We start from the raw sequence: 9432 nt of genomic DNA on the forward strand, positions 1-9432 counted from the left end.
GCTGCTAAAGCAGACCTCTGGCTAGACTCAGTTTCTCCTACCTGCCCAGGAGGGCTCTGCCACTGAGACGGCAGCTCCTGGAACTTGGTAGGGCTTTCAGGAAGATTCCTAGGGCTGGGAAAGTAGTGCCAGAGAATCCAGGTGGTGAAGCAAAAGCATCCTTTAAGAACTATGGGCGAGGGGCTGGGGATTTAGCTCAGCAGCATAAGCGCCTGCCTTGCAAGCAGGCAGTTGTGAGTTCGATCCCTGGTACCGATAAAAATGAAAAAGACAAAAAAACAAACAAACCAAAAAAAAAGAACTGTGGGCAAAGTTCTATTACTTCTAACAGCTGAGTGGAGCTCTGAAGCAAAGGCCCTCTCCAGGCAGCCTTGCTGGGCAGTGAGGCAGAGGCCAGGGCTGCTGGAGGATGTGGGAACCGAGCAATGCGTGGATCAACTGCCCAACGTGCCCTTGTTCTGGACATTTAGCACAGCCAAGTGGGATATCTAGTGACGAGAGGCAAGAGCACGGTCCGTGTGCCATCAAGGACGCAGATTACCAGAGCTGACCCACGAAGGCCACCAAAGGTTCAGCCCCAGCAGAGGGCGAGGAGTCTTGCAGGACGATGGTCAGCACGTTTACAGTGAATCTACTGCAGATTTCCATTAACTGTATTACAAACCAATGACTTCATCCTAGCTATTTGCAGGAATATAAAAAACCCAGTACCTTATAAATGTTTATACAGATTGGAAGGCCTATCCAGACACCTGGACTTGTTAAACTGCAAACAAATTGTGCCCCTTAGAGTCCAGGAGGCTGGCAGGCTGCCCATGGAGAAGGCGCTGTGTTTCCATGACAGGACCCTGCACTGTCCCTTTTCCAGTGACTTTCCATTATGAAGGTCTTCTCTTATTAAGCTGCCCTAATCACCTATGTTATGATCACAGCAGACAAAGGTGCACAGATGAGTCAAAAGACATTGCATTTGTACTCAACAGTTACTGAGTGCTGCTTATGCACAAGCCCTGCCCGAGTCCCGGCGATGAGACAAACACCCTGAAAATGAGGTGGGCATGTGGTCGCAGTCACCTCGGGTCCAAAGCGTGAACCGACCCTTCTCCCATCTTCAAGCTCACCCAAGGAGAAGGGAGATGTCCCTTCTCCCCTGAGCCTTCTCTGCAGAGCGTTTTCCTGTGTCCTCAGGGACCTGCTGCCAGCCTCAAACTCCCCAGCCCCGGGTGGTCCTAACTCGGAAACAGAAGCCAGAAGCAACCACTTTACTTTGCTCTCCAAACTCACAACCCTTCCCCGAGCCTTCTGGGAAGTCATCTGGTCTGGAAAATAGCTCGACAAGATTGGAAACGTGCAACAGGAACAAGCAGTACAGAAAACACGGGAAGGTTCTGCTGGCAGGAGAGCCAGGCTGGAGGAGTTTGTGCTGTATTTTAAGAAGAATTTGTAAACATAACCATGTACGTTACCTCTGTCCTTAGTGAGGGTGACTCAAGTTAGGCAAACTGCATGCGGTGGAAAATCTGGGACATCTAAGTCCAAATAAGTTCAAATACGGTGCTGTGCTCAGGGCCTGGAAGCTGGGGCTCTCCTGCTGTTTGACTCTTTGAGAAGCCTGCACCCAGAGCCAGACAGTCGAGTCCCGTGCCCTCCCCTCTCACCTTGCCCCACTGTGATTCTGCCTCCTGAGGTCTCCCGGGTCTGTTCCTGTCTCCTGTCCCTCTCCTGCTTCTTGGGCCCCTGCCACCTGCTCAGCCGCGCATCCTCCTGTGCCTCCCTCCCCACCCCATCAGCCCCATTCAGGGCTGGCTCAGCTACTTCAAGCATTCTTTGCTCTCCCAACTGTGACTTTTATAGGGTCCTTATAGGGTCCTCACATCGCCCTTGAGCTCACGGGCCTACGGTTGGTTTTGCTCATCTTTCTGCCCCTGGCATTCTGCACAGTGAAGAAGAGTTTGAAACATACTTTGACCAATGCTGTGTATATTTATTCATATGGGTTAGTGCTATTGTAATGCTCAACCTCTGTCATGCTCAACCTCTGTCCCGCTCATCCTGATCCACAGGAGGAGCTCAGGAAGTATTTACTCAGTGAATGGGTAAACGCATGGGAACTTTTATTTTAGTTTTTGAGAAGGGCTCTTGTCATGTTGCTCAGGCTGGCCTCAAGCTGGGCATGATCCTCCTGTCTCAGCCTCCCAAACAGCTGAGATGTGCAAGCATCATATCACCAATTGTGGCTGCATCGAGATTAAAAGATTAAAAAGAAGACATTTTTGCATGTATTAAGCCAGTTTTTCTCTCCAACAAACAAATGCTGAGGAATATTTCCAGACTGTCTGGCAGGACATACTGGCTTCTTCCAAGCTCACGTGGGTGGTAGAGATGCTGACCAAACTGGGTGCATGCTTGTGTGCGTGTGTGTGTGTGTGTGTGTGTGTGTGTGTGTGTGTGTACTCACACACATATGTGAAGTAGAAAGAACATTCTCTGGTGAGCGTATAAAGAGGAAGATAGGATTCTTTCTGATTACATATTAAAATATAAACACATCCAACCTAGAGCCCCAGGGTCTTATACTAAGCATTTATGCAATTAATATTGACATAAATACTGTTGGGCTCCAAGTCTGAGGTTCTGCATTGAGAGGTTCTCCATCCACAAATGCAACCAACCATGGGTGAGAATATTTGACAGAAGTGTGTGTATTGAATATGTATAGTCACTCTTTTTCCCTGTCATTCCCTAACCATAGAGTGTAACCCCTTTTTGCACAGCGCTCCCGTTGTGTTAAGAATTATGAGTAACCTGGAGGGAAGGGAAAGTCTATGGGAAGACATAAGTGAGCCATCTCATGTGAGGGACTCGAGCACCTGCACAGTTTGGTATGGTGGGGGGCCTGGAAGGAGCCCCTCAGATTCTGAGGAGCTAAATGTTTGTGCGCTTGGCACAAATGGGAGGGAATCACAGGGGATGCCGGAGAAGACATGAGAACCTCTCTGCAGTCTTTTCTCTGTCCTGGGGGTCCCGTGGCTCCCTCAAGGAGGCGATGGTCTGGGAAGTGACCTGCAGTGGCCAGTGGGACCAGGGCTGGTTCTCCACCCAGGTGCACATTCTACCCACTTTGTGCTCAGGCTTCCAAGATAGCCTGGAGCTGCTAGGTGGGGGGAAACAATCTCTCTCTTAATGTGTTTTATTTTTAAGTGTTTGCAGGGTAATTTAGCAATATCTACAAAGACTTAAAGACATGTATCCTGGATGGTGGCAGACCCTTTCTCTGGAATTTGTCTTTCAGATATACCTGGAGTTGCATGCCGAGATGGATGCATGAAGATGTTCATCGCAGTGTTATTTATACCAGCAAAAAGTCAGGATGATTCAGTGTCTAACACTAGTCATGGCCTCAGATGGTCATCCAGCCACATGGTGGGACAGTATGAAGCTGCAGAATGGCTTTCTCCACTTTAGACTCTCTTGATTTTTTTTCCTGACTCAAGATCAGTTCTTCCCAGTGTCCTCTGCTGGGTCAATGCTTCTCAAAAGCAAATAATTATCTGGCCCTAAATATCAATAGTGCTGGATGGGGTTGAGAAACCAAACCTAGGATAGCACAGTGCCTGGATAGGGTACTCATTAAATCTTTCATGAGCTGAGCAGGGACCAGTAATTACTCAATAAATAACTCTGACATGATTGAAGTAAAAAAGAGAAGTGGATCTAATGGACCAACAAGAAAGGAAAACTGAGATATACTTTAAAAAATAAAAATGTAGCCTGGTGTGGTGGTATGTACCTGTAAATCCCAACTACTCGGGAAGCTTAGTCAGGAGCACCACAAGTTTGAGGCCACATGAGCAATTTAGCAACACTCTGCCTCAAAATTTGGGGGCTGGGGATTTAGCTCAGCAGCATAAGCACCTGCCTTGCAAGCAGGCAATCATGAGTTCAATCCCCAGTACCGATAAAAAGTTAAAAAAAAAAATTTAAAAAGGGCCAGAGGTGTGGCTTAGTGACACTGCACTTGCTTAGCATATTGGAGCCTCAGGCTCAAATCACAGGATCAAAAAGAAAAGCACAAAACAGTGCATATATTATTATTACTCCAGGGTTAAAATAGACACATAAGTGAATATTTCTTGTCTATGCATAAGAAATACATTTTTATATTAGAAATATGTTCTATTATGGAAAAATATTGGATATATATAAGAGAAAGGAAATCTATGTAAAAGAACATAACATCTTAATAATAGTTATATCTGTGAGTGGGGCAGAGTTTGGAGCAAAGAGCTCAGGAGGAGCTGTGCTTCTTGTGTCACAGGCTTTTGAGCTGTTTAGTTTTATGAGTATTTCATGATTCTAGAATGATCACCTCCAAACCCCAAGCCCACAAAACAAAAATCAGGACTTTCTTGTCTGCCTTGATGACAACAAGGCTTGCACGTAAAAGGTGGCATTGGGAACCAGGTGGACTGAGCCTTCTGGGTTGGTAACAGTGGCTGTGGGATGTCACCACCTGCAGGGGGCCCCTCCCAAAGGCCACCCCTTATCTCACAGTTTCCAAAGGCCAGGCTCCAGCTCAGTTTCCCATGGGGCTCTCTGAGCAGCTGTGGACAGGGGCTCTGGGCAGGCAAAGGTAGGGTGCACTTCCTGAGCCCCCTCTGTGGTCAGTGATGACCCTCAATTTCTCGCCTGTTGTTATCCAGAGATCTGTCTCAGCACAGAGGTCCTAGGCTGCCCGAGTGTCCTCAGAATCCAGAGCTGCCTTCCCCCAGAGTGTGCCACAGTCCTTGGCGATCTAGCCTCACAAGTGAGATCCATCACTTCTGAGTTGCCCGTGCCCCCACAGACCAGCCCTGACACAGCATGGGAGAGGACTGCAGAAGATGTGAGTAACCAGAAGTGAGATCATCGGGGCCATATTGGAGGCTGGTGACAAGTGTATCTCCCCAGAGTTGTGCCTTCCCTTGAAGGCCTGCAGTCCTTTGGTTGCCCTCTGAATGGGAGGGTAGAGAACCCACCTGGATGACTGTTGCTAAATAGAGAGGCACTGTGTGTGGCTTTTTTGGGGGGTGGGAGGGTCTTTTCCTTTTTATCGGTACCGAGGATCGAACTCACGACTGCCTGCTTGCAAGGCAGGCGCTTATGCCACTGAGCTAAAGAGACACCTGGGAGGGAGGAAGAGCAATGGGCTTGAGCCTCCAAAGCGCTTCTCCTGCTTGGGCTCGTGCTCCAGTTCCAAGAATCCTGGGCAATGAATATTTCTTGTCTATGCATAAGAAATATATTTTTATATTAGAAATATGTTCTATTATGGAAAAATATTGGATATATATAAGAGAAAGGAAATCTATGTAATCATCGTACCTCCTGGGCCTCACCATCCTCCACCCAGGGCCAGTGGTCACTTCCTTCCTTCTCTCTCCTTTCAGGGATGCAGTGATACACTTTCAGGGCCACCCAACAGCCAGTGGGCACCATCCATGCCATCACCCCTGGCCCTGCACTAGCCCCTTGCAACATGCACACTTGGTGCAAGCCAGTAGCTCCTTTTTTGAACACATGTACTGAGAGCTAACCACATGCAAGTCCTGTGCAAGGCACAGTTCAGCATTATATCAGTGTTTTCCCCAACATACTTGCTAAGTTTGGCATTATGATTTAAATCTAAAATGTACCCCAAAAGTCTCATGGGTTTGGTGATGGAGCCTGATTGGAAGAGGTGGTAGCATGACCTGGTGATTTTTGATCCCTGGCTCTTCCTCCTCTCTCTTTCTCTCTGCTTCCTGAGCAACTGTTCTCCATCAAGCTCTCTACCATGCCATTTCTACTTTGGAGCCAGCCAAGCAAGGACTGAGCCTGCTGGAAACTGAGACCCAAATAAAGCTCTCTTCTTTTAAGTTGCAGGTGTCAGGTATTCTGTCAAGCAACAAGAAAGCTATCTAATCAGAAAATCAGTAACAGGGAAGTAGGGTCATTGCTGTGACCATATCTGACTATGTGGTTTAGAAGCCACTGGAACTTATTTGTTAGGGAAGGGGTTAGAAAAGTTTGGAGAAATAGGTTGCAGAAACAGGTTACAGCTCTTGATTGCTATAAGTGAAGCTTGATGGGTGATTCAGAATGCTCATAGGAATATGGACTATAACGGCCAGCCTCAGGAGTTTTCAGTTGGGAACAAGGACCACACTGGCAGTTGAACTAGAGGTTATGTGTGTTACATCCTGGCAGAAAATTTTGCTTTTGTCCTGAGAATTTGCTAGAGACTGAGATTGAGGCTAGTGAAAAATCAATTTGGCAGAGAAAATTTCAAGGTTGCCCAGTGTTCAGGGTGTGGCATGGGTACTGCTGCCTGCTTAGGCAAATCTACAGTGAGAATCAGGAACAAAAAGCAGCTGTGAAAAATTTAAAGTTTTACCAGAAAGGAAACATTTGCAAAGCTGGGCACAAGAAGAACATTGCTGTGAAAAAGATTAGCTTTAAAAAGAGCACAAGTACTTTAGAACAGGATTATAGAAAAGATGAATTAAAAGCATCTTAGGAATTGGCCAGACCTTTATCCTTTGCAAGGATGAAGAATAAACTCTTTCAAAGGATTTTGTTTTAAGAAAAGAGGCCCAGGGTTCCCTGTTCATTCGCTGCTGGCTAGGGAAGTATTTTCTTGAGTTTAGTCAACAAGAGTTTAAGGCTGATTACATTTCCCCAAACTGCACAGGATTCATGAGACCACCACAACTACAGTCCAGGGGAAGACCCAGCTAATGCCTGAGGTGCTAATGCCTGAGGTGGTGGCAGGCCCTGGCATTATCCACATAGAGGTGGTTGCATAGACATGCAGAATGTAAGCATTGTGGGGTCACAAGACTTGGACCTAGTTCCCAGAAGAAGGCTGGGGAAGCCAGACAATGGGCTCGAGCGAGGGCAGTGTGTGAAGCTGTGAGAGTAAAGTCAAAAATGCAGTGATTACCCCAGGAAGTTGGAGATGCCAGAAATATGGAACCTCTGCTGTGGAAAACCATAGGCAGCAAGTGAAGCCAGCCCCAGGGAGCTTACAGCTCACCACAGCCTGGCCTGCAAGCTGAATGGGGAGCTACAGCATTTAACATTTGCCCTGCTGGAGCTGGGTCTTGCTTTGGTCCGATCCCTTTCTATCCTACTCTTTTTTTTGGAATGGGAATGTTTACCCTGATGCTGGAATACCTCCCTTTCTTTTTAAATTTCACAGAGGCTCGTAGTTTGAGCCCCAGAAGAAAATTTGGACTTAGACCTTTGGCAGTCCTGCAACTGTTAAGACTTTGGTGACTCTTAGAGTTGGACTAAGTACATTTTACATAATGAGAAATATATGGAACCTTTTGGGGGCCAGGAGTATAATGTTATGTTTTAGGTCTAAAATTTCTCCCAAAGTTTTATGTGTTAGAAAATGGAGCCTGGTTGGAAAAAGAAAGTCATGTGGGAGTATTCTTGTTTTGGGTCTTATCCCTGGAATACTCTCTGTATTTCTGTCTCTCTGTCTCTGTGTATCTCTCTCTCTCTCTCTCTCTCTCTTTGTCTCTCTGTCTCTCTGTCTCTTTCTCTCTGTGTCTCTGTCTCTGTCTCTCTCTGTCTCTCTCTCTCTTTCTCTCTCTCTGTCTCTCTCTCTCTCTCTCTCTCTCTCTCTCTCTCTCTCTCTCTGTCTCTCTCTTTCTCCCTGGCTTCCTGACTACCACAGGTTGAGCAGCTTTTCTGCCAAGCCTTCCCACCATGGCATTTCTGCCTTGGAGTCAGCCGACCATGGACGAAACCTCTTGGAAACTGTGAGCCAAATAAATCTCTTTCAAGTAATGCAAAGCTGACTAACACAGTTGGTAATAACATCAGCCCACTTCACAAATGGGGACTGAGGGAGGCTAGGATGATTGTGTTCATTTCCCAAAGCTGCACAGGACGCATATCTGGGTCTGCCTGGTTCCAAAGACTATACTCCTGCACCCACATCTCCTTCCCTCCCCCACTCTCTCCTGGGGAATAGAGGGCCGTCTAGCGGGGAGGCTGTGAGCGTAGGGCCTCCTTACTCGCTAAGGAAGCTGAGAGGGCGCAGTGCCAAGTGAGCAGCAGCTTCATCCCTTGACCGAGGGGCAGAGCTCAGACTCAGCGCCCACTAAGAGCCTGATTGTAGTCTTTCCCGGGACCTGAAAGCCAGTCCTCATAGCAGCGTAAGGAAAATCTCTGGGCTGTAACAAGAACGAAGCTGGGGAACTTCCTCTTTGCTAGCTGGAACCACAGAGGGTGTCCAAGAGAAGAAAAAGAAGGCTCTTACTGTGCCAGAAACACTTAAGAAAAAGTGAAGACTTTGCAAAGTCCAATGTAAAGCACCTGAGAAAGAGGGTTGCCCAAAAGATGCTTTGAAAGGCAAGGAGGAAGCTCATCTATGCAAAAGCCAGGCACTATCATAAAGGGTAGAGACAGATGTACAGACCCAAGATTCAAATCACTAGGGTGGCAACAGAAGCCGGCAACTTCTATGTACCTGCAGAACCCAAATTGGCATCTGTCATCCGGATCAGGGATATCGATGGTGTGAGCCCCAAAGTCCACAAGGTTCGGCAGCTTTTTCTTTGTCTTTGCCAAATGCCCAATGGTACCTTTGTTAAGCTCCACAAGGCTTCATTTAACACGCTGAGGATTGTGGGATCATATATGGCATGCGGATGCCCAAAGGTGAAGTCAGTAAATGAACTCACATACAAGCCGGCTATAACAAAATCAACCAGAAGTGAACTGCCTTGACGATAATTCACTGACTGCTCGAGCTCTTGGTAAATATGGCATCATCTGCACGGAGGATCTGATTCGTAAGATCTATGCTGTTGGAAAATGCTTCAGAGAGGCAAATAACTTCCTGTGGCCCTTCGAATTATCATCTCTCGGAGGTGGAATGAATAAGACCATGCAGGAAATAGGGAAGACCAGACCAACGGGTTTATTAGAAGGATGAACTAAGATAACTACCATGGTGTTTATATGATTTGATTGGCTAATAAAAAGTGTCTGCTTCCAAACTGAAAAAAAAAAAAAAAATAAAGAATAAGGCTGGGCTCATTTTCAAGGTTGGAGCTAATGCCTTTCAGGGAGCCTGGTAGGTGACATCAGGTGAATCTGCATTCACATCCCATTCCTCTGACCTTGGACAAGTCTTTCATATTCTTCAGCCTCAGTCTCCAGATCTGTAAAATGGGACAATCCCACTAACTTCTAAGTTCCCTGAGGGGAAGAAATAAAACATAAGAAGTAAAAATGCCTGGCATGCAGTGAGGATCAGGTGTTCATCTTTTCTTTGTTTCCTCTAGTTCTTCTTTGATGATTTGAGAAAGCACCAACTCTTTCTTCCCCCCAAATGTTCTCTTGTGGTCTGATAAACAGTCCTCTGCCCTTTTGTCTTTCTGGGTAGCTCTA

General features: G+C 46.8%; 1 pseudogene; it reads left to right on the top strand.

The window, feature by feature from the left end:
- Positions 1-8361: 8361 nt before the first annotated feature.
- LOC100722141 (large ribosomal subunit protein uL30-like) lies at positions 8362-8974 on the top strand (annotated as a pseudogene).
- The last annotated feature ends 458 nt before the right edge of the window (positions 8975-9432 follow it).

Source organism: Cavia porcellus, unplaced genomic scaffold, assembly GCF_034190915.1.
Source record: "Cavia porcellus strain 051 isolate PalLab524CR breed Dunkin Hartley unplaced genomic scaffold, mCavPor4.1 scaffold_17, whole genome shotgun sequence".
NCBI classification, from domain to species: domain Eukaryota; kingdom Metazoa; phylum Chordata; class Mammalia; order Rodentia; family Caviidae; genus Cavia; species Cavia porcellus.